This window comes from Pteropus vampyrus, unplaced genomic scaffold (genome assembly GCF_000151845.1).
Source record: "Pteropus vampyrus isolate Shadow unplaced genomic scaffold, Pvam_2.0 Scaffold244, whole genome shotgun sequence".
In the NCBI taxonomy this organism is placed as follows: Eukaryota; Metazoa; Chordata; class Mammalia; order Chiroptera; family Pteropodidae; genus Pteropus; species Pteropus vampyrus.
The window spans coordinates 4,947,238-4,973,966 of NW_011889025.1; the positions used below are offsets into that span (position 1 = coordinate 4,947,238).

The window sequence follows — 26,729 nt, forward strand, 5'->3', positions numbered from 1 at the left end:
TAAGGGAAGACCCATTAGATTATCGTCAGACTTCTCAGCACAAACGTTACAAGCCACAAAAGAGTGGAATCAAATATTCAAACTATTAAGTGAAAGAAACTACCAGCCAAGAATAATGTATCCAGCTAAGCTCTCCTTTAGATATGAAAGAGAAATAAAGACTTTTTCAGACATACAAAAAATCAGGGAACTCTCCACTATGAGGCCTGTACTACAGGAAAAACTGAAAGGGGTCAACTCACCTAAAACAAAATGCCAAAAAAAACCCCACATATAATTAGGAATAAAGTGACTAACAGGCAGATAGAAGCAGAGGAGTGCAACCATTACTAAGAATAGGGCATTATAAGCTTAAATAATAAGAAGAGAATTGCTATTACAAGAGCGTAATGAACGTTCAGAATACATAGGGACAAATTGAGAAAACAATGACTGAAAAGGGGAGGATTCAAAGATCCAAACTTGCATAAGGGAATGGAGATAAGGCACGTGCAGAAGAAAATGGACGACTGTATACAAATACCTATCCTTTTCATATCCGTAATGGTAACCACAAACCAAGGATTCAGAACTGAAGTATATAGCATAAAACAAGAAGAACCAGAGGCAAAACCCACAAAAGCCAACCAAAATAAAGAAAACAGAAACACAAGGACAAGGAAGCAATGGAAACCTCAAGCCACCAGAAAGCAAAGGATAAAATGAATATAAGAAGACCTCAAATTTCAATAATCACCTGAAATGTAAATGGACTGAACTCCCCAATAAAAAGGCACAGAGTTGCACATTGGATCAAAAAAACAAAATCTAACCATATGCTGCCTCCAGGAGACACATTTCAGTTCCAAAGACAAATGACAGTATGATAAGAAATAAAAAAAATTAATAAAATAAAATTAAAAAAAACAAGAAAAATAATGAGTTGCAGTGTAGCCTAGTGTCATACTTCCCGTTTAATTATACCTTAAGATTTGCGTTACCAAACTTTCCTCTTTTCTTTTATAGCAAGTATCATATATTCACACTAGGAAACAAATAAATGTCAGTAATGAAATGGTTTTGCTCAAGTAGCATGCTGTTAATATATGGGTCAATTTTTAAAGTCCTATAAATGAGCATTATACAGTATTGAACAGAATTATATAGGTATTAGTCACCCTCTCTGACTTCAAGTAAGACCACATCCCTAAGCACTCTAGAATAAATGAAAATATATACATTCTCTAAAGGATGAGATAAAATTTGATTCACTGGTGCCTCTTGTTAACTGCAGCAGTCAGGTCATCCATCATTCCTTGCAAAATAGTGACTTCTAGGCTCTACCTGAATCTGCTTTACTCTTCTTCTTTTCACCTCTGCTTGTAAATAAAATCTGTATCTAATCAATAGCACCTAATAAGATGATGCTTCAGATTTACTGAGAAACCAATAATAAGTATTTACAGAAAGAAAGGAAGTCTCATGTGTGTTACTGAAAACATGAAATGAAGTATAGTGTTTACCTATACCATTTGGGTGTGGAAAATAAGATTAAAAACTATGAAAACAATGTTTTCTTTTTTGACCAAGTCCACAAAAATGGACCATAATAGAAGTTACAGGATCAAAACTGAATGAAAATACATGTATAACAGGTTTTTATTTTTTTAAATTTATGTTAAATTCAAGTTGAAAGTGGTTCCATTTTCATTCTTTTGGATTCTGTTAAAGATTGACAACACAAGAAGAGAGGGATTTGATGATTATTGACAAAACTGTACAATGTTGATAATACTTCTCGTTCATCTTCTATTTCCTTAGAGTATTAATTCTCTGTGTGCCTAACATTTCCCCTCTAATTATATGAACCCTAAAGACAAGAAAAACTGTCTTGCTCATAGTAGTGGCTTATTAATGGTTTTCTACAAGGTTTTACTGCAAGAGGGGATTTAAACACTTAATAATCATTCTAATCCTTTGAGTAGTTTAGAGTATAGGAGATATTTAAAGTTTTATGACATTATCCTAGGAAGCCATCATCTCTTTGCCTTTCCTTATATTTAAGATTTTAATTGCCTTAATGTTTCAATAACAATTATGGCCTATTCAGAAATTTTCTTTTCATAATCTGATGGTTCTGAGTTTTAATTTCTGAGAATCTTTCTTTAGTAGGTTATATTTGTTATCTATAGTCTCAGAGGAAGTTCAGTCTGTGCAATATGGGATCAATTTCCTGTTTACTTACTTTGGATCCATCAGTGTTTCACCTGATTCTTTATACTAAAATGTGGGGTTTTCTAATATTTTCATTTTACTTTGTGCCACCAATCTAATAATATACTGACTTGATCACTTGACTTATTAGTCTGCATCAGTTCAAATAAAGTGTCTTCTGCTTTTTTTCTGACTTTATTGAAGTATAATAGACAATTAGTTGCTCGTATTTACATTGTAGAATTCAATTAATTTTTTTCAGTTATAGTTGGCAAACAGTAATATATTAGTTTCAGTTGTATCGCATAGTGATTAGAGATCTATGTAACTCACAAAGTGATTGCCCCATTAAATCTAGTACCCTTCTTCCCCCCACTACATATTTATTACAACATTATTAACTATTTTCGTTATGCTACACTTTTTATATCTCCATGTCTATTTTGTAACTATTCATTTGTACTTCTTAATCCCTTTGCCCTTTCTTGCCATCCCACCAAACCTCCTCTCATCTAGTAGCCCTGAAAATATTCTCTGTATCTATGAGTTTATTTCCATTTTTGTTGTGGTTGTTTATTTCATTCTTTAGATTGCACATATATATGAAATCATGTGATGTTTGTTTTTCTCAATCTGACTTGTTTCATTCAACACAAGACCCTCTAGGTCCATTAAGGCAATATCTTTTTCCAATTCCCTTCCTTTTAGTCTGTGTGTGTCTTTTAATCTGAAGTGAGTCTCTTGTAGGCAGCATATGTAGGTGTCTTGTTTTCTTACCCATTCAGCCACTCTATCTTTTGGTTGGAGCAGTTTATTTTTTTCCATTTGAGATAATTGTTAATAGATATGTAGTTATTACCATTCTTTATTCTTGTTTTTGATACATGGTTTTTCTTCTTAAAAGAAGTCCTTCCAACATTTCTTGTAATACTGGCTCAGTATTGATAAATTCCTTGTATCTGTCACAACTCTGATGTGGTTGCAACAAGAATGAACAAAGCCTCTATCATCTACGCCATTTTTTCTGTCCCAATCTTCTCCTTTTCTTTTAGCATAAATTTAATTCAGCTCTGTTCACGCTTGTTCAAATCCATTAAAGCTTTTCTATTAAAATGAATTGTGGCAGTGTGCAAGTTCTAATTTGTCCATCAAACTTTCTTATCCATTATAATGTATCTTTAGAAAATTTTAAGCTTAATTCTCCCATTTCTATCTAGAAAAATACCAGAAAAATTAATTAAATAAATTAAAATGTAAATGTTGTAAATAAGTATGAACCCATTTTCTCTGATAGGGAAGAAATAGTTTCACCTAACAAAGAACACAAGCCTTCACTTTCTATATTTGTTCTTCATCTGTGTTCTCTTCTTATCATTCTTCTGAGACCACTTTTGCTCATACCATCATCTTTACTTTTTTTAAGTTTCTTGATAACTCGTAATCATTCCTACTCATCACACTTTGATCCTTATTTGCTCATGTCTCTACCACTATAATAATTTGTCATTTTCCTATACCTCTTATATTAACTGTATTACTATCGGTATCAGATTTCTATTATTGTGTAACAAATTACCAAAAATTTAGTGGCTTACAACAACATCCATTTATTACCTCACAGTTCTGTAGGTCAGATGTCCAGGGCCTTCACCTGGGTTTTCTGCTTAAGATCTAAAAAGACTGAAGTCAATATGTCTGCTGGGCCAAGTTCTTATCTAGAGGCTCTAGAGAAGGATCTGCTCCCATGCTCAGCAAAGTTGTTGATTGAATTCTGTTCCTTAAGTTTGTAGGACTGAGGTCCCTACTTAGTTGCTGGCTGTCAGCTGGAGGCTGCTCTCTGATACTAGAGACAGCCCACTTCACTTTTCACATGGCCCCTCCATCTTCAAAGCCAACAACTGCATATAGAATCTTTTTCATGCTCCAATTTCACTGACAGCCCCTTAACTTACAAGCCAGAGAAAATCATCTGTTTTTAAAGCACTAATGGGATGAGATTAGGTCCACCTGGATAATCTCTTTTGCCATATAAAGCAACAAATTCATAGGAGTGATAGCTCATATTTTCATGTTCTAGTCACACTTAAAAGGGAAGAAATTATGCAATGGTGAGGGTCATTGGGGTAATTAGAAGTTTGCCTACCATACTAACCCGTTATCATGGAAAGCCTTCTGATGCCTTTCAAAAATTTTTGAATGATTTCTACAGCACTGAAATACATAGTAGTATGCTAATCAGAACACATGCAAACACATATTATCCCACAGACACACAATAAATCTTTCACCAAAAAGTATTCTTCCTGTTGACAATAAATGATGTTATTTTATATTCTATTCCATTTCATATAAAGATTACCTTAACATATGAAATTCAGGACAAAACTTGTTTTATCATATTAGGAAAGATAATCGCTTTTGTTTCCCTTTTTATGAAGCCATTTGTATTTTTGGCAATATGCAAAATTGATCTATAAAAATTGGGATGTGATACTATTTGAAATTAGTTCTCTGTTATTTTTTTGTTTATTTTTTAATGATGACATTGGTTAACAAAATCCAATGAGTTCCAGCTGTACACTTTAACCGTAAGGCACATATATATTTATACTCTGCGTTTACCTCCCATAGTTAGATTTCTTTCTGTCATCACATATTTGAACTCTTTTTCCCCATCTACCTCCTCCATCCCCACTACCCGCTACACTCTGGTAACCACTAGTCTATAGTCCATGTCCATGAGTCTCTGTTTGTCCTGCTCATTTATTGCTTTTAGGTTTATATCCCACATATAAATGATATCATGTGATTTTCAACTTGTTCTGTCTGGCTTGCTTCGTTTAGCTTGATTATCGTGAGGTCCATCCATGTTGTCTCAAATGGCAGTATTTAATCTTTTCTTATGTCTGAGGAATATTCCATTGTATATATGTACCACAGATTCTTTAGTCAATCACCTATCGTAGGATACTTCAGTTGCTTCCATATCTTGGCATCGTGAATAATGTTGCTCTGAACATCAGTGTGCAAATATCTTTTCGGATATGGGTTTTCAAGTCTTTGGAGTAAATACCCAGCACAGGGATTGCTGGATCATGTGGTAGATAAATTCTTAGTCTTTCGAGGAAGCTCCATGCTGTTTTCCATAGTGGCTGTACCAATTCGCAGTCCCACCAGCAGTATATAAGGGTTCTTTTTCTCCACATCCTCTCCACATTTGTTATTACTTGTCCTGTGATTATAGCTATTCTAACAGGTGTGAGATAGTATCTCATTGTGGTTTTGATATGCATTTTCCTAATAGCTAGTGATGTTGAGCATCTTTTGAAATATTTGTTGGCCATTTGTATGTCCTCTAGAGAGAAGTGTCTGTTCAGGTCCTCTGCCCGATTTTTAATTGGATCATTTGTTTTTTGTTGTAATTGAGTCGTATGAGTTCTTTATATATTATGGATGTTAGGCCCTTATCAGAGGCACTGCTGGCAAATATATATTCTCATTAGGTTGGTTGTCCCTTTACCTTGTTGACGCTTTCTTTTGCTGAGCAGAAGCTTTTTTGTTTGATATAGTCCCATTCATTTATTTTAGCTTTTACTTCCCTTGTTTTCAGGTCAAATTTATAAAACCATCTTTAATTCCAAGGTCCTTGTTCCTTATCTCAGAGGGAAGGTTTTTAATTTTTCACCATTAAGTATAATGTTGGCTGAGGGTTTGTCATAGATGATCTTTATTAATTAAGGTACTTTTTTTCTATAATGATTTTGTAAAATGTTTTTATCATAAATGGATGCCGTGTCTTGTCGAAGACTTTTTCTACATCTATCGATACGATTGTATGATTCTTCTTTTTTAATTTGTTTTAATGGTGCATCACATTAATCGATTTGCTTATGGTGAACCATCCCTGTGCCCCTGAGATGAAGCTTACTTGATCGTGGTGTATAATCTTTTTAATATGTTGCTGTATTTGGTTCACTAGTACCTTATTAAGGATTTTTGCATCTGTTTTCATGAGAGATATCGGTCTGTAATTTTCTTTTTTGGGGTTATCTTTACCAGGTTTTAGTATCAGGGTAATATTGGTCTCATAAAATGAGTTGGAAGGTATTGCCTCCTTTTTGATTTTTTGACAGAGTTTGAGGAGAATATGTACTAAATCTTCTTTAAATGCTTGGTAGAATTCACCGATGAAGCCATGTGGTCCTGGACTTTTACATTTTAGGAGGTTTTTGATAATTGTTTCAATTTCCATTCTGCTGATCGGTCTATTTAGATTTTCCAGCTTTTCTTGATTCAGGCTAGGAAGGTTGTATTTTTCTGAGTACTGGTCCATTTCTTCTAGGTTATTAAATTTGGTGTTATATACTTTTCATAATATTCTTGTATAATCCTTTGTATTTCTGCAGTGTCTCATAATTTCCCCTCTTTCACTCCTGATTTTGTTTATTTGTGTCTTTTCTCTTTTCTCTTTAGTGAGTCTAGCTAGGGCTTTGTTAATTTTATTAACCTTCTCAAAGAACCGGCTCTTTGTTGCATTTATTTTTTCTATCATTTTTTTGTTTTGAATTTCACTTATTTCTGCTCTAATTTTGATTATTTCTTTTCTTCTGCTGACTTTAGGCTCACGTGTTCTTTTTTCTAGTTTTGTTTTTGTTTTTGTTTTTAAAGGAAGCATTAGGTTATTTTGGCTCATTCTTGTTTTTTGAGATAGGCCTGTAATGATATAAACTATCCTCTTATGACCACTTTTGCCATGTCCCAAAAGATTTGATATGTTGTACTGTCATTTTCATTCATTTCTATGTATCTATCTCTTGATCTCTCTTTTTATTTCTTCTTTGACCCCTTATTACTCAGTAGTATGTTATTTAATCTCCATGTATTTGTAGGTCTTCTCCCTTTCTTTTTGCAGTTGATTTCTAGTTTCAAAGCATTATGATCAGAGAATATGGTTGGCATTATTTCAACCCTCTTATATGTGTTGAGGCTATCTCTTTGTCCCAGTATGTGGTCAATCCTTCATAATGTTCTATTTGCACTAGAGAGGAATGTATAAGCAGCTGTTTGGGGATGGAAGGCTCTGTAAGTGTCAATTATGGCCAGTTGGTCTCATGTGTTATTTAAGGATGTTATTTCCTTATTGGTTTTCTGTTTGGATGATATGTCCATATTTGACAGTGGGATATTGAGGTCCGCTACTATGATAGTGTTTTGATCTGTGTATCTCTTTAGTTCTGTTACAAATTACTTTATATATTTCAGGGTTCCCTGATTGACAGCATAGATATTAATAAGTGTTATGTCATTTTGGTGCATAATTCCCTTTATCATTATGAAATGTCCCTCAGTAGCTTTCTTTACCTTTTTTTTATTTTAAAGTCTACTTCATCTGATATTAGTTCCACTACTCCCATTGTACTCTGAATGTCATTTTCTTGAAATATCATTTCCCATCCTTTCGTTTTGAGTCTATATTTGTCTCTGGAGCTGAGATGTGTCTCCTGGAGGTAGCATGTGGTTGGGTTTTGTTTTTTTGATCCAATGTGCAACTCTGTGCCTTTTTATTGGTGAGTTCAGTCTATTTACACTTAGGGTGATTTTGAAATATGAGGTATCCTTATAGCCATTTTACCTTTTGCTTTCTGGTAGCTCAATGTTTCCATTGATTCCTTGTCCTTGTGTTTCTGGTTTCTTTATTTTAGTTGACTGTTATGGGTTTTCACTCTAGTTCTTTTCATTTTATGTTATATACTTCAGTTCTGAATCTTTGACGTATGGTTACCTTTACAAATATGTAAAGGATAGTTATTTGTATAAAGTTATTCTTCTGTGTGTGCCTTATCTCCATTGCCTTTTACTAATTTGGATCTTTGAATCCTCTCCTTTTCAGTCATTGTTGTCTCAATTTGTTCCTATGTATGCTGAATGTCCATTACTATCTTGCTATAGCAAATCTCTTCTTATTGTTTAAGCTTACAATGCACTCCTCTGTTTCTATATGCCTGCTAGTCACCATAGTCCTAATTATGATTTTTTTTTTGTCATTTTGTTTTACTTGAGCTGATCTCTTTCAGTATTTCCTGTAGTGCAGGCCTTGTAGTGGAGAATTCCTTCAATTTTTGTATGTCTGGAAAGGTCTTTATTTCTCCTTCATATCTAAAGGAGAGCTTAGCTGGATACATTATTCTTGGCTGATAGTTTCTTTTACTTAATAGTTTGAATATTTGATTCCACTCCTTTGTGGCTTGTAATGTTTGTGCTGAGAAGTCCGACGATAATCTAATGGGTTTTCTTTTATAAGTTACTCTCTTCTTTTCCCTGGCCACTCTGAGAATTCTGTCTGTTGTTGATTTTTGATAATTTTAATACAGTGTATCTTGGTGAAGGCCTTTTTTGGTTGAGATAATTTAGTGTTTTGTTGTCTTCTTGAATTCCAAGTTCTAGTTCATTCCTTAGATTTGCGATATTCTCATCAACTATTTATCTGAAAGTGCTTTCTTATCCCTACTCCTTTTCCTCACCTTTGGTAATACCCATTATCTTATGTTTCCTCTCTTGATGATATCATCTAGTTCTTGTATTTCTCTTTCATTATTTTTCATTCTTCAGTTTCTCTCTTCTTCCTTCTGATTTATTTCTAGATTTCTTTCTTCAATATCACTGAATCTTTCTTCCATTTGATTGACTCTATTTCCTTAGCTTGCTATTTCATTTTTCAACTCTTCTAGTGTGTTTTTATCTCCAGGAGATCTTTTCTCTTATTTTTGAAGGTTTCGATCTCCTTGCTAAAGAATTCATTCTGCTCATCTAGTTGTTTTTTCAATTCCTGAAATTGTTAATATGACTCATTTCAGATCTCACCGAGTTTTTTCAGAAGTACCATCCTGCATTCTCTGTCATTTATGTCACATATTTCTATGGCTGTAAGCTTGTTTTCTGGAGATTTTTCTCTTTCTTTCTGAGATGCCTTTTTACCTTGGTTGTTCATGGTGTTTAATGGACTATTTTTCCGCCTGGGCGTTAAAGAAGTGTATTCAGCTTTTTTTTTTCCAGAAAGAAGAATTATTATATAAAAGTCCCTCTAGCCTGTTGCAAAAAAAAAGGATGTTTTTCTTTTGATTTCCAGTAGGTGGCGCCTAAGCCTCTTGGATCCCTGCTTTATATAAAGCCTTAATAATGCCCCCCTTTTTTTTCTTATAGATGTTTAATCATCTCGATACCCTCAGTCTCATTATCCGTCAGTGTTAGGGACAGTGTTTACCCTGATTCCCCTGGTGAATCTCCGTGGTGTTTGATCTCAGAGGATATAGGGGGCCCTCTGGGCTGGGCGCTGAGGTCTACGGCTCAGCCTCGGTTCTGCAATCACGGCTGGAAAAATCAACTGTTGTTTCTCTGCCGTCCTGCTTCTCTGCTTTCTGCCCTGATTACTTACTCCGTCGGCCGCATGGAGCTCACAACTCTCCCAGGCAGGGCTGTTCAGGGAACTCTCCACACATTCTCCCCTCCCCACTCTCCTACAGGGAGCTCTGTCTATGAGATGCAGCTTCTTTGTTTTTCTCAGTCTATGACCTGACACCCTGGGTTCTAATCTGTGTAGCTTTTATGCATAGATCCCACACTCAGACGTGCTGGTGGGTGGTTTGGTTGTTTTTTTTGTTTGTTTCATTTTAGATGTTCAGCTTATGGTTGTTTCAAGGGGAGAGATCTAGGGATGTCTCTCACTCCTCCATGTTTTTGTATTTCTAGGCACTGTGGTGGATTTTACACAGAATAAAATCCCCTTACTTAGATGAAGCAGTCTATGCAAAAACATATTGAATTTCCAGCCTCTTTCTTACATGAAAAGTAATTCTATGTGCACATTGCACAGACACTAATGTAAAAAGAAGACTAGGATAAGTTCCTATTAAAAAATAACAGATAATTGGAGAGTTTGGAAAAACATGGAGGAGTGAGAGACGTCGAGAGAGAGAGAGAGAGAGAGAGAGAGAGAGTCTTAATAAGTGTTAAAATTCTACTGCAGACATTTTATGGAGTCTATAAATTGTTCAGAAATAAAGCAAGAATTAATGTGGTATAGTTTAATGCCATCCAGTTCTCTTTTAGAAACATTCGTAATAGTCATTTTTTATGCTTTACACTGTGGCTTTTTGATATACTCCTCAGACAGCTCTAGCATTATGAGTGGCTTTGGATCTGATAGGCTTGAAACTGAAATCCAATTTTTTTCCCAATAACTTTGTAGCCTGATGAAAAATAGGCATAGCATGGATCCTTCAGATCTAAGTTAATTTTTATTATTAAATAAGCCATATTTGACTAACCAATCTAAATTAAACTCTCTCATAACACCCTATCTTCTTTTTCTTTTCTTTTTTTTTTTTTTTTTAATGCCTACAGCACCTGGTTTTTCTAGGTGGTCTCTCATCCAAATACTAACCAGGCCCAATCTTGCTTAACTTCCAAGATCAGACGAGATTGGGCATGTTCAGGGTGGCATGGCCCTAGAATATCCTTCTTTTCTTAACACCAATCACATCCTCTAAAGAAATGGACTAGGGGTATTTAGTCATATAAGGTCTGTTACATGCAATAGACTTTTTTCTCCATACAAAAGATTGTGTTTATTTTGCCTATTACCATGTCACCAGCCCCTAGAACTGTGCCTAACACATAGAAGGCCCTCAATTAAGACTTTTTCAATAAATAAATAATAACTATCAGTGTGGATTCTTTTCCTTTTTTCCTCATCCAGTATTTTTTGTTAGAGACCTTGCTAACGTTTAGGTACAGGTGAACTTTTTCTCGGAGAATACCAAGGCTAAAGTGAATCATCTTTACTGTCATTCAAAAAGAAGGCAACAACTTTTAGGTATAGTTTCAAAGTCTGGCCCTATAACTTTTCAATGTAAATGTTAATCTTGAAAAATCATCCCATGCCTATAATTTTCATGGAGGAAGAGAAGAAACATTAAGCCAATGTGTTTTTTCTTGCAACTGTATGTTCTGTAACCCATCCAGTTTTATGACTGCCAATTCACTCATTAACATCAAAAGTTGCTGCCACAGATATTAACCTGCTGTGTTTCTTGTGATTCAATTGTGAATTTATTGGCAGAGAAAATGTGAGTCTATAGTTTTGAAAGAATATATAGTATGAGCATAATAAACGTATCTTTATTTCACTATGGCAGTTTATACTGACAGGTGATTTTGTACTCATTTATATCCTTTTATTTTATAATAACATAACTAATATAATGAAGCATTAAATTATTCCTTGAAGTGGAATATGAATTATGCCTAAGTGTAAATAGGACTTACATTCTACTCTAAATGATTATGAATAGATGTGAAGGCATGCGATTCTACCTACCCTTCATGAATAGAAAGCACTCTATCATGTTCTAAAGTTTGATGGACATGAAACACTTTCCTTAATTCACCAACTCTTTATTTTATTATTGTAGATTTATTTTAATAACAAATGACTTGCTGAAGTAGAAGGCTCAAGAATGTTTTGCTGAAATGGCTTTAACTCGATATATTCTAAGTGGGTTGGACATGCTCATTTTTTACCACATATGCTCGTCCTATTTGTTTCGAACTTAAAAGTAAAAATAACTCAGGTAGTTAACTTCTTATTGCTCATTTCAAGATTTAAGAGCAAAAACATTTATCGTTTATAAAATTTGATTTGCATAAATACACTGTCCATTTGGCTTCATCCTCTTAATAATAGGCTGAATTTTGGTACCACCTTAAGCTGAAATCTATAACTTTTGGCAAGTCAGTCAAAGGAGAAATAATAACCAAGCAATCACATATAATTAACATGTAATTTTATAAAATCAAAATATTAGATGCTAAAAATTCAAGCATAATCAATTGATATTTTTAAAAACTTAAGATTTTATGTTTTATCCAGGCTGTTTTTTTAGAGTTTATTAACAACAACTAAATCAAATAAAAAGGATTTCAATTACTGTTGTATGTAGAGAGCAAATGCAAACTGCCAATGACCACCAGCCAGCCAGACACTTTATCTTAACTCAGAAAAAAAAAATTATCTAAGAACTCTTTATCCTCAAAATTTTAACTCAAAAAACTTAAGAACTATTTTTGAGTGTCTATTATGTGTCTCCTTGGAAGGAGATGTAGTGATAGGTACTTCTTAGAGGAGTTCGTACTCAAATTTATCATTAAGGGCCTTTAGATTAAAAATATACCCCATATTTATAAAGATGTATTAATAGTACATTGTTTTGATGTGACTATAAAACCTAAAGATCTAAACATCATTTAAAAAACCTACGAAAAAAGGCCCATCAATTTGAAAGCATGTGCTTGTATATTAAACCATCATGATTATTTGGTCACCACTTTTCTCTTGACTGGATTGCCAAAAGCTATCAATGTCAGCTAGGGGTGGTACTACAATCCAGCCTATTATAAAGAGGATGAAGCTGAACTGGAGAGTGTATTTATGCTGAAGCTGCTGATAAAGAGTTATTTCTTCACTGTAAAAAAAATAATCTCTTCTTTTGACAGACCATTTGTTGCCATACTGCAGGTCATGACTAAAGTGAATGATTTTGTTTCATTCTATACACGTGTAAATGCTGAGTGTTTGGGTATCCTCTTCATTTGAGTATCATGGAAATCCTACTAATTTCAATTCTATTCTGGTGCAAATATAGTCAATTTAGTCTTTCTAATTTCAACTTTGCCTTTTTTCGAGGGAAAACTATTTAGATAAATGTATTATAACAATTTCTGAGTGGTTCACTTCCCAATCTTTGAGATAAACTTAAAGGAAAAAATCTACATAAAATAATTTTTTTATCATGTGTTGTTTCATTAAGAACATATTTTCTTAGAGTTACATATTATGAAAGTAATCAATTTTAAGTAAAATAGTTTGATAATTAATCATGATACTCTGAACATGATTTTAAAATAATCAGATAATTCTATTGACTAACTTTAGAAAATGCATTTACTCATTAAATCAAAATACATCTTTATTTTAATATTTGCCGACAATTTATCTTTTTACAGAGCAATTTTACATTGATCAGCTTTTTGGCCTCATGCTAGAATAAATAAAAGCACAAGGGGATTTAATGAGTTGCCCAAAGTTATAAGGTTAAGAAGTAAAAGTTGAACTCCACTTTCCATCTTTGGATTCCAAACTCTATGCTCATTCAAGTGCAGCATATGTCTTCTTTCAATAGCAATTAAAGTCAGCTTATCCCAGTACTGTATGCATATTTAACTACAGGTTTAGAGAATGATGCCCTCAAAAATTTAACTGTCAAAAAAATTTTTTAGTACTATTTAGCTTCATATGTAATAGACAAAAGGCTTCCCATTGCATACTTAGCTATATGACCCAAAGGGAGAAGACATTATTTAGAAATTCTTAAACTATAACTGAATACTTCGTTGCTTCAAAGGAATATCTGCTTTCAAAACATCTGGTACATTTAAATTGTTTTGGGAAGGTCAAAGACAAGTCATGTTGTGAGTCCTTAGTGATCCAAAGCTAAAAGCTGTTTTCCATTGCTATTTTAAACTTCTCTAGTGAAGTTTTATTTTAAATTCACAAACTGTATTCAAGTAATAATCTAGGACTATTGGTTGGTAGGGTTATCTCTAAAGGACTTATTTGAATATATAAACTAGTGTGTATTATTTGAATATTTAAACTAGTGTGTTTTCCAACAGAACAAAATTGCCTTTTAATATTTTTGCTCTAGTCATGGAAGTGTTAACTGTATCTAAAAATCACTTTGTACCTCTGCTATTATTGTGAGTGAATTAAATCATCAAGAATGCAACTGTGAGCTTTAACGAAGTTTTATATAAGCAACTTATGTTCGAGAATATTCCTGCCAGCTATTCCTGCCAGAATTAGTCCCTGGAACAGTATGCATACACAGCCATGTGGGGCTTCCAGAAATCTAGGAATTCATACAGGTTTGAGAACAACAATTTTTGTTTCTTTTTTCTTTCTGTTCCCTCTTTCTTTACCTCTCTCCCTCCCTTCCTTCCTTCTCTTCTTCCTCTCCTTTCTTTGTTCCTTTTTTCTTCCTGCTTTTCTTCTTGACTTCCTTTTTCCTTTTAATATTTGAAGAGCCACGTATTCAGGAGTCATTCCAGTATCTTTCTACTGCATTTAGTTTTGTAGTCTATGACATTTCTTTCACTTAAAGGAGGCTATGAGACATTGGTATTAAAAGGTATGCACAGACTAGTGATACTTTAACCATCTGTGACTTTTAGAGGCCTTTTTCTCTTGGCAAAGCTCAGCAATAGGAGACTTGCTTCTAATCTTGGTATTGACAAAAATCAACATAAGTACATTAGACAAGTCATTAATCTCTTCTGGATCAGTTTCCTCAAGAACCAAAACAGGAAGTTAGATATTCTTCATGTGCCTCCTCTTAACATCTTCCCGGAGAATATGTTTATATATTAGTCATACAGATTGACAGGTACAATGTCCAATTTGGAGAATTTTATAGTTTCTTGCAGGAATCAAAGAATCACTGTAAGTGTTACTGATACTGAGTAAGTGTACACATTGCAGTGGACAGTTTTGAAATTGAATCCTTCTGTATCACTGTTTGTAGTAATTTAACATCTCAATTTATTTTTTTAATCTGGTATTGCATTGCTGTCACAATAAAGATTAAGTGAGAAAAAATATATAAAGTATTTACCACAGTGTTTGTCATATAATAATGTTAGTAATAGAAATAATTATTGTGCATCCCCTTTTCATACTCTTTTCATGTTGATAAATTTCTACAAGGATTACTTAATCAAGAAATTCTTTATTTTCTCAACTTATTTTAGGGTTACAGATGGTGACTTGTATAGTAACATTTCCCAAGGTATACCACAGTGACAGATTCAGTGGCATGAACTTTATATAAAGTTCTATACTAATAGCTTTCTCCTGCTAGATGCAAAGTATCAAGCCCAAAGGTATATGGGAAGCAGATGAATAAGTTTCCACAAATATTGGCATGAACTAGGTACTTGTTTTATAATTGTAACTTTTCAGTTTTTGCCAAGTTGATTGTAATGACCATTTAGAATAATTTCTGGCTTTCTTTGAGTAGCAGGTGTTTTGTGGAATCTATAGAATTTATATATATTTCAGAATTGTACTCATATATATACACACACCATCAGCTGTGGAGACACTATATTGCCAACACTTCTATCTTTGACTTTCATTTTTTCAGTTGCTTTTCTATAGAGATCGTTTTATTTTGAACCAAAGTATTTTAGTAGTTTAAAAAACATTTTAAAACTCAAGGAGTCTTTCTTACAATAACAAATAATACAGCAACAACTGATTTTATTTCAGAACTCCTGTACTAACAGATGGTGGGAAAAATTAAGTTTGAATAGAGAACAGTAGTGATTATATAATCACAAATATGTTAGTTAGTAACCTTAAGGATAGAGATAATTTGCCAAAAGTAGCTTGCATAACTTTTATTCCTTTACCTATAAAAAGAGAAGTAAAATCTTGAAAATATTTAAAAATTATACCAATTTATTTTACCATAAATTCTCAATTCAAAAATAGTTGGTAATCAATGGAAAGAACAAAAATGTAACCTCTACATGGGCAGGGGACTTCGCTTTATTTACTGGTATATTTCAAGTATCTAGAATATTGCTAAGGACATAATAGGCATTAAATAAATGTGTTGAATAAATGAACAATGGCCTGATGAACACATAAACTCTTTGCTTATATTTTCTTACTAAATATGCTGAGTTATTTTTTAATACCCCAAATATTCTTTTAGAATCTTAGACTTGAAATTTTCTAGTAAAAACTGCTTAACTACTTTGAACCCCGCAATTTCTTTTTCTGTAAAATGAGTAGAGGAACTTAAATTAGGTGAAATTAATTATCATAGTGCATGACATATCATGTGGTCAAAATGCAGTGAACCTGCATTTTGAAAAAATAGGGTCCTATAACTTTAACCTAGAAATGCATTTATAAAATAAGGAAATGGGACTTCTTGTGAAAGTTTTTAAATATAACAATAAAAGTAGTAACACTGCTTATGATTTACTACTTACAGAACAAATGTTAATGTTGATGCATATAATATATTTTTATTAAACAATACATAATTTATTAAGGAAAAGTAAGTCCCTGAAATCAGAAAAAGGAATAATACTCTTTGGTGGGCACATCTTTCTGAGTGACTATTTAATAATGCTGTGACCTTGATTTAGATAATTGCAGATCTCTTTTATTTGTTCAGGCTTCTGTCTTTTAGTCATTTTCTTCGGATACTTTTATTTTTGCCAGAAATATGGTCCTTCAAACAAAAATTTGTTGGAGACAGGATGACTTTTCTTCAAGTTTATTCACTATTTAATGGAAGGTCACTGCCCAGGAGAATAGCATGGTGATTGCTTAGCAACAATTCAGTATGTCTTCACTTGAGGCTTTCATTCATTATAAACAAACAACACAAAAGAATAATACTCTTGTTAACCTATATTCTGGCATAATTTAACATGTGAGGCAAAGTTGTCACACCATACCTCAGTGGTGATTTGCACCAAGCACATTTTCCTTTGTTTGCTGAGTGAAAAGAGGTTTCTGACGAGAAATAGATTTAATCAATTAAATTTTTCAATGTATTTAGTTACTAATATTGAATCGATCACATTGCTGTTCTGCAAGATTTTTTATTTATTTTTATTTTTTATTTTTTAAGTTTATTGGGGTAACATGGGTTAATACAATTATATAATTTTCAAGTGTACATTATAATTTTACATTTATATATTCTATTGTGTGATTACATCTCAGAGACCAGTTTCCTTCAGCTACCATATATTTGATCCCCTTTACCCACTTCACCTTCCCACAACACCCCCATATTTGACCCCCTTTACCCTGTCTACCTCTTCCCTCCTCCCCCACCCCCTACTCTCTGGTAACCACTAGTCCATTGTCCATGTCCCTGAATCTCTGTTTGTCCTGTTCATTTGCTGCTTTTAGGTTTATATCCCATACATAAGTGATATCATGTAATTTTCAACATTTTCAGTCTGGCTTATTCCGCTTAGCATGATTATCTCAAGGGCCATCCATGTTGTCGTAAAGGACAGTATTTCATCTCTTCTTATGGCTGAGTAATATTCCGTTGTATATATGTGCCACAGCTGCTTTAGCCAATCATCTATCGTAGGACACTTTGGTTGCTTCCATGTTCTGGCCACTGTGAATAGTGCTGCTATGAACATCGGTGTGTAAATATCTTTTCGGATATGGAGTTTTCAAGACTTTGGGGTAAATACTCAGTAGAGAGATTGCTGGATCACATGGTAAATCAATTCTTAGTTTTTTTGAGGAACTTCCATACTGCTTTCCATAGTGGCTGTACCAATTTGCATTCCCACCAACACTTTATGAGGGTTCCTTTTTCTCTGCATCCTCCCCAACATTTGTTATTACTTGTCCTGTGATTATAGCTATTCTAACAGGTGTGAGATGGTATCTCATTGTGGTTTTGATTTGCATTTCCCTAATAGCTAGTGATGGTGAGCTTCTTTTGAAATATTTGTTGGCCATTTGTATATCCTCTAGGGAAAAGTGTCAAAAAATCCTCAGCCCATTTTTTGATTGATTGTTTGTTTTTTTGTTGATATTGAGTCATGAGTTCTTTGTATATTTTGGATATTAGGCCCTTATCAGAGGCATTGCTTGCAAATATATTTTCTCATTCAGAAGATTGTCTCTTTACCTAGTTGAGGATTTATTTTGCTGAGCAGAAGCTTTTTAGTTTGATGCAGTCCCATTCATTTATTTTCTGCAAGATTTTTAAGATCTTTATCATTATTATATCACCTTTAATAGCTTAGACAAGAGAGCTCAAGTTGTTGTAAGTTGTTGTTAACTGAAGAGGGTGGTATCTATGAAAAGACTTTAATAAATTGGTATTAGAAATGTGGTTTACTCAAAGACTACTTTTCTCAACATGCATTATCATAACATCCACTGGGAAGAAAGTCACCAAAGAAGAAAGATGCCTATATAATTTTATAATATCTAGAAAGATAATTTTTTCTAGAGAAAATACATCAACCTTATCATTTCAGGAGATAGTTAAAATAATGTTTTGTTGTTTTGTTTGTTTTTGTTCTAACAACTGAACTGGTGGCGCATTAAGATGCTAAAAATAAAATTTGGATTGTGTATAAAATAATGAAAGCTGCCATATTTGAGAGAAATATTTTCATTCTCTATAACCTGAGAACATATCTCATTTGTAGTTATAATTTCTTTTGAAAAACGTTCAAACATACACAGTAGTAGAAATAATAGTATAGTGATCTGTCATATAATAACCCAGATTTAATAATTATATTTATATTTTGCAATGCTTAACTCATCTATTACCTTTCTCTTTCTCTCCCACATGCTTTGTTGAATTACTTTAAATCATTTTGCTTTACTTCAGTATGCATTTTTTAAATTGTGGATATGTTCTGCTAACCTAAAAAGAAAATGCCAGAGTCAGAAGCAACAAGCATTTATTTTAGATCATAAAGTAGCTATTTGAGAAGTACTGATTAATGCAGAAACTCAAATAGTGTTCCAATTATGAGGTGAAGGTAAAGGGTTTTATCATAAAAGGAAAGGAACCAATTACATGAAGAGAAGGAAGGAATTTCTATTGAGGCTAATAAATTAAGTTAATCTTTAGCTATACACGATGGTACTCATTCTAAAGCATGTTCATAACCATCAGTCCTTGTGGTCATGGAGTTTACTTTCCTGTCAGCTTTACAAACAGTCATTTGGAATAGTGTTCATTTGGCTCAGTTCAAAGGTTATTTTGCCCAGTTCAAACATTCCAAAAGTTTGAGGAGTATCACATACAAAGCAGTTCCTCTTGAAAGGTTGCTCTGGCTCTATTTGAAAATGGCTCCATTTATGACAACTTTTCACAATTCTTACATGAACATGATGCAATTACCATACTTAGCAATTTTAAGAATAATTCTTTGATACCATCTAATATCCCAGTCCTTACTCAAATTTTCTGTTGTCTCAGAAATACTTTCTTTTTTTAAAAATTTGCTTTAACTTTGGATGAAATTGTAGAATAACATGTTTTGATATTCTAGCAAAATTGCCTATAGTTGATATATATTATAGTATGAGTCTCTAAGATAGAAAACTGTCTCTACTGCATATGAGTGGGTGGAACAATCGTGAACACCTATACAGAGAATGATCTTCAGTAAGATGGAAATACAGGTGTGACTGTTCTGAAGCATCTGTTATTTCACAAATGGCTTATTTTATTCAAATTTGCAGTGATCAGTATTTTATAGATTTTAAACATTAGGTAACTTAATTCTCTTGCTTGAAAAATATGAATGAAAATATTCAACCACTCGAAGGGGCTTTGAACCATCATGAAATGATTTCAACTTATAAAATTATGGTGCTTTGGAGGATGATAATAATAAAATATGTATTGTCTTAGCCCCTTTCTATTTATTTCCCAGCCCCAACACACACACACACACACACACTGAAATCATAAGCAATGGGATTTGAGGACATACGTTTGTTTGAAGTTCTTGACAGATTTTATTTTGTAAATTGAGTTATACAGGAAGTATTCTGAGACTGTAAGTAGCAGAATTTTTCACACATCTTGTTAGAAAAAAAGTGAAAACATATTATATGTAATTTGTGGTCTGATATTTTAGCTTTAATCTCACTGAAAGAAGTCTTAAAATAGGCAGATCTGTTTTTTTTCTAAATATTGACACCATCTAATATGAAGTTCACAGAACTTCTGCAAGAAACAGAGTATTTTCAAAGTTCTCTAACTGAGGTATTATTTTTCTCCATAAATAAATAAAAAGGAAGAAGAAGAGTATGCAAAGCAGTGCACAGATTTTAGTTGAGCATTAAACCATTAGAGCAGAAATCAAGCTTTAGATAGCCACAAAATTGGCCATTACTTCTTATACTTCATTTTTTCTGTACAGTATAGAAGGCACAAGAATTTTTAAAATCAGAAAATCACAATTAATTAATTGTGTTTCAATTTTTTCTGTGAATTTGTGTAGTCTCCTAACTCTTTGAGAATGACATGTATTTAGTATTCATTTAAGGAAGTAGAAGACATCTGACAGAATACATGTACATTAATTTGTAAGATACATGGGCTGCATTATGAGAATACTCAAATTAAAAATCATTTTCATACTCCTTTGAAATCAAGAGGCTTTCTTGGATGAATGCCATTTCTTACATTTAATTGGCCATAACAAGAAGTAGAATCTAAATGTAACCAAATTTAGCTATTTAGAAGCATCTTACCTGTAAAGTAGCATAAAGTCAAACATTTATGAAAAAAACCTGAGTCACAACATTTCAGAGCCAGCAGTGGTAGAGTTCATCTATCGCAACCTCTTCATATCATGTATGAAAAAACAGAAGCCCAAATTCGTTCAATGACTTATCCTAAGTCACACATCAACTAAGTGATAGGGTCAGGACTAAAACCCATGTCTCCTACCTCCCAGCCTAGTGTCCTTTATGCTATACTACATATATTTAACATCTAGGGTACTAGAACTATATATTATATAAATGACTAATTATGCAATCAATTTTGGTTTGACTCAATTTTCTATATTTGTGATATATTTTAATTTCAAAATATTAATCTTTTATTTATAGGTATTGCTGAATTTTATAAAACAATAGTAGGAGTTGCTTTTTTTAATGGGACAGCAGAACCAGGAATAGACTGATCCTTCCACTCCAAAGTGGATTTTTTCGTTTGTTTCTCTTTATACAGGTGATTCTGAAGCTGTGAAATGAAGAGCTGTTGGAAAGATGAGGAGTTAAGAGTTCATTCAGATGTCCAGATGTATCCAAGTATCCAGTTATTTGGCAAATAAATACATCTGGGCAACTGATTGTACTATTCGCTTTTCACTTGACCAGAGCCCTCTACAGCTGGAAGGGCCTGCTATATAGCCAAAAGTTTGTGATCTCTTAATCTAATGTCATGGAAAGTAGGAGCTTATGGGGGAGGAGACACCAGAGTAAATGTGAGAAAGCATTTTAGTTTGTAGATAAATTGAATTTTAAGTATGTTTACAAAAGATGAAGTGTTTTCCCCCCTAGTTTGCAAAATATAAATCAAACTAACAGAAAACTTTGAAATATTTCTATCAGTGACACCTTTTATGCACTTAACTCACCGGTGTAAAAGAATTGTATTTTTTTTTTTACTGTGATTGAGAATAACCAGTAAATGCTGGCTAACATTATTAGTATATTATAATTTTTTTTTAAATATCTAACCTCAAACTATGGCTACACATTTAGGTCCATCTAAAATATTTCCCCAGTCACTCTTTATCCCATTATATCATTTAATTTTATTTATAGCAATTCTTACTATCTGAAATTATCCTACTTATTCATTTGAATGTTATTTTCTGTAACTCTTGCTAGAATATAAGCTCTGTGAGAGCAGAGGCCTTGTGTATATGCCCAACATCTCACAGTGTGCCTAGCACATAGTATTTGAATACATGGAAGTACTATTGTAGTGTACAGATTTTTCAGTTCTGTAAATCAGTCAGAGTTAGTGTCCAACAGAGAGATAGAGCACATGGTTTGCTCTGTGAGCTCTGATGTTTAAATCTTTCAGTATTCTGCTATGTTGATACTTAAGCTGAGATAATTTAGGGATAGTTCTGCTACCACCTATTGAGAAAGCAGCTTCAAATTGCTGGGCACTAGGCCCATTAAAACATAGTCCCTCAATGTCTGTTACTACTATCATGGAGTGATATTGGTAGCTATTTTGACTATCAATTTTGAAACTGTTTTGTTTTTTTAAGTATTATTTTAGGTAAATGGCCTTGCTGTGAAAAATTTAGGATCTTATATACTATAGATTTTAGGAGATAATTATCTTGTTAAGCCTCATTAAATATAAAAGTCATCACTCTCATGAAATATGAGAAATACAGAGTGGAAACATATAGTAAATACAAATAAGGAGAAAATATTTCCCCCCTCCTGGCTTTATTGAAATACAATAGATAATTAGTTGCTTGTATTTACATTGTACAATTCAATGAGTTTATTTCAATTATAGTTGGCATACAATAATATATTCATTTCAGTTGTACGATATAGTAATCAAAGATCCAAATAACTTGCAAAGCAATCCACCCACTAAATCTAGTACCCTTCTTCCTTTTACATATTTTTTACAATATTAACTATTTCCCTTATGCTACACTTTATATCTCCATTTCTATTTTGTAACTATCCTTTTGCTTTTTTTACTATCCCAACTATCATCCCATCTAGTATCCCTCAAAATATTCTCTGTATCTATGAGTTTATTTCCATTTTTTTGTTGTTTATTTCGTTCTTTAGATTCCACATGTATGTAGAATCATGTGATATTTGTCTTCCTCTATCTGACTTATTTTATTCAGCACAATACACTATAGGTCTATCAAGACAATATTTTTTCCATCCCCTTCCTTTTAGTCTGCGTGTACTTTTTCAGCCAAAGTGAGTCTATCTGAAGTAAGCAGCATATGTAGGGGTCTTGTTTTCTTATCCTTTCAGCCACTCTATCTTTTGATTGGAGCACTTCATTCTTTTCCATTTGGGGTACTTGTTGATAGGACTGTAGTTATTACCATTCTTTATTCCTGTTTCTAATACATGTTTTTCTTCTTAAAGAAGTCCCTCCAACATTTCCTTTAATACTGACTAGGTGTTAATAAATTCCTTTAGATTATTTTTGTCTGGGAAGCTCTTGATCTGTCCTTTGATTCTAAATGATATCTTTGCAGGATAAAGTATTGTGGGTTGTAGATCCTGGGTTATTATCATGTTGAATATTTTTGAGCCAAGCCCTTCTGTCTTAAATAGTTTCTTTTGAGAAATCATCTGCCAGTATTATGGGTGCTCCCCTGTAGGTAACTAACTGCTTTTTCTCGTCCTGCTTTTAAGATTCTCTCTTTATATTTAACCTTTGGCATTTTAATTATGATGTGTCTTGGTGTGGACCTCTTTGAGTTCCTTTTTCTTGAGACTCTCTGAACTTCATGGGGTTGTATGTCTATTTCCTTCACCAGGTTAGGGAAGTTTTCCATCATTATATCTTCAAATAGCTCTTCAACTTCTTTTCCTTCAGGAACCTCTATGAGATGGAGATTTCATAGTGTCCCATGGGCTCCTTAAATTATTATTATAGTCTTGGCTTCCTTTTTCTTGCCATTCTGATTGAGTGTCCTTGGCTTCCCCATCCTCTATATTGGTAGTTCTAGCCTCTTTTTCATCCACTCTGTTTATTCCATCTAATATACTCTTCATCTCAGATAATGTGTTCATTTCTGACTGGTTCCCTTTTATAATTTCTTTTTCCATTTGTATGTTTTTTTTTTTAAATCTCTTTGTTAAAGGTCTTACTGAGTTTATCTACACTTCTCTTAAGTTCATTGAACATCTTTATAATAAGTATTTTGAACTATGCATATGTTAGATTGCTTGACTCCATTATTCCTAGGTCTCTGTTCTGTTCTTTCATATGGGACATCCTTCTTTTTCTCCCCATTTTGGCTACCTTTCTGTGTCTGTTTCTATGTACTAAACAAAGCTCCTACATCTCCCAGTCTTCTTAGTGTGGCTTCGTGTAGTAGGTGTTGAGAGGCACAGTCCTGAGAGGGGTTCAGCTACAGGCCAAGTTAGCCTCAGCTGTAGGCCAAGTTTAGCCCTTCTGGAGCCACCTGTTATGATTCAGCAAGGAATCCACAGATGCTGTGCTTATAATTACCTTAAGAAACCACACCAGAAAACGAGGCCCTGATGGCGCCAGTGCGAGGCTTGGTGCTGCTCAGCAAGGAGCACCTGACTCGCAGAGGACACGCCTGGACATGGCTTAGGTGGGACTGTGAGTTGAGGGAGATGAAGTTTCAGGTAATCCTCTTGGCAGAGCAACCTCTGTTATCCAGTTTAATGATATCTCAGATATGGCAGTACTCTGTCTGCACACTGGGAGGGGAGAGGGCTCAACAGAGAAACAATGGATACCACTGGCACTTCTATCTGGGGGAGATCTTCCTCTCCAGCTCTTACTCCATCAACTCAGTGTCCCCATGTAAGTCTCTGGTGCCCTCTGAGCAGCAGACCTGGCTCTGGTGCTTAGCGTGGTCAGGTCCGTCATTGGGAATGTCAGTTTGTGGACATAGCTCCATTAAGAGGTATCTGTAGCTGCCGGCTGCCACCGCCACAGCCTCTGTCCCCCGCCCCACCCCCCCAGTCACTAGTGACCAGGCAGGCTCATGTCTTCACCCCCTCTTACCTTCTACTGTTGCAGATTGATTATTTCTTTCCCTAGTTGTATTGCTTCTGTTCATCTAGATCCCAGGCAACTTTCTTCTCTGTTTGCTCCGTGTTTCTGTCACAACTTTGATTTGGTCACAAGAAGGATGAACAAAACCTCTATCATCTACACCATTTTCCCCTTCTCTCTATTTTTGTATTTTATTCACTTTATTAGAGTGACATTGGTTAATAAGATTATATAAGTTTCAGGTGTGCAATTTTATAATACTTCATCTGTATATTGCATTGTTTGTTCACCACCTAAAGTCAAATCTCCTTTTGTCATGTATATTTAATCCCCTTTACTTTTTTATACCTCCTCCCGACTCTGTGTCTGAGAGTTTTTGTTTGTCTTGTTTGTTTGTTGCTTTCTGTTTTACATGGGATTTAAAATAGGAGTAAATATTTTATGTATCATTTTATGTATCATTTTAATTTCATGCACAAAAGAAATAGTTAAATTTGTTTAAACAACTACTTACATTATTTTGAGGAGTTGGGGAAATGACAGTTGTGACACCAGACCTGCATTCAAAATGCTTTTAGGTTTATATCCCACATATAAATGATATCATGTGACTTTCAACTTTTTCTGTCATGGCTTATTTTGCTTAGAGTGATTATCTCAAGGTCCATCCATGTTGTCACAAATGGAAGTATTTCATTTCTTCTGGCTGAAGAATATTCCATTGTATATATGTAACACAGCTTCTTTATCCAATCATCTATCGTAAGACACTTGGGTTGTTTCCATTTCCTGGCTACTGTGAATAGTGCTGCTATGAATATCGGTGTGCAAATATCTTTTCAGATATGAATTTTCAAGTCTTTGGAGTAAATACCCAGTACAAGGATTGCTCAATCATATGGTGATCAATTCTTAGCTTTTTGAGGAACCTCCATACTGGTTTCCATAGTGGCTGTACCAATTTGCAGTCCCACCAGCAGTATATGAAGGTTCTTTTTTCTCCCAGTCCTCTCCAACATGTGTTATTATTTGTCCTGTTGATTATAGCTATTCTAACAGGTGTGAGATGGTCTACCATTGTAGTTTTGATTTGCATTTTCCTAATAGCTAACGATGTTGAGCATCTTTTGAAATATTTGTTGTCCGTATGTATGTCTTTTAGGGAGAAGTGTCTGTTAAGGTCCTCTCTCCATTTTTTGATTGGTTTGTTTTGTTGTTGTTGTTGTTGTTGTTGTTGTTGTTGTTGTTATTGAGTTATATGACTTCTTTGTATATTTTAGATATTAGGCCCTTATCAGAGACATCGCTTGCAAATATATTTTCCCATTCAGATGGTTGTCTCTTTACCTTGTTGACAATTCCTTTTGCTGAGCAGAAGCTTTTAAGTTAGATGTAGTTCCATTCATTTATTTCAGCTTTCACTTCCCTTGCTTTTGAGGGAATTTGTAAATTCATAAAATTCTCTTTACGTCCAAGGTCCTTGAGTTTATTTCCTATGTTTTCTTCTATGCAATTTATTGTTTCGGGCCTCATATTCAGATCCTTAATCCACTCTGAGTTAATTTTGGTGCGTGGAGATAGAAAACAGTCTAGTTTTATTCTTTTGCAGGTGGCTTTTCAGTTTGCCCAGCACCATTTATTGAAGGCAACTTTACTGTATGTTTTAAGCACTTTTGTTGAAAATTATTTGCCCATATAAATATGGGTTTACTTCTGGACTATTGATTCTCTTCCACTGGTCTTTGTGTATGTTTTGCTGCCAGTAATCATGCCATTTTGATTACTATCACTTTATAGTATAATTTGAAGTCAGGGAGAGTGATGCCTCCAGCCTCATTCTTTTTCTCAGTATGGCTTTGGCCATTCAAGGACATTGGTGTTTCCATACAAATTTGATGATTTTTTGTTGTATTTCTTTAAAAAAACGCAATGGGATTGCATTAAATCTATATAATGCTTTAGGTAATCAGGTCATTTTATTTTTTTAATATTTTATTAGGTTTATTGGGGCAACATTAGTTAATACAATTATAATTTTCAGGTGTACATTATAATTTGACATCTATATATTCTATTGTGTGATTACCACCCAAAGTCCAGTTTTCTTCAGCTACCATA

General features: G+C 33.8%; 1 long non-coding RNA gene and 1 pseudogene across 1 annotated transcript; one reads left to right on the forward strand and one right to left on the reverse strand.

The window, feature by feature from the left end:
• The first annotated feature begins 5,706 nt into the window (after positions 1–5,706).
• LOC111729048 lies at positions 5,707–26,138 on the forward strand. Its single transcript, XR_002776062.1, has 3 exons — positions 5,707–5,841; positions 14,614–14,616; positions 26,097–26,138. It is a non-coding gene; the product is annotated as an uncharacterized LOC111729048 (long non-coding RNA).
• On the reverse strand, positions 10,585–10,703 carry LOC111729055 (annotated as a pseudogene).
• Positions 26,139–26,729: the final 591 nt, after the last annotated feature.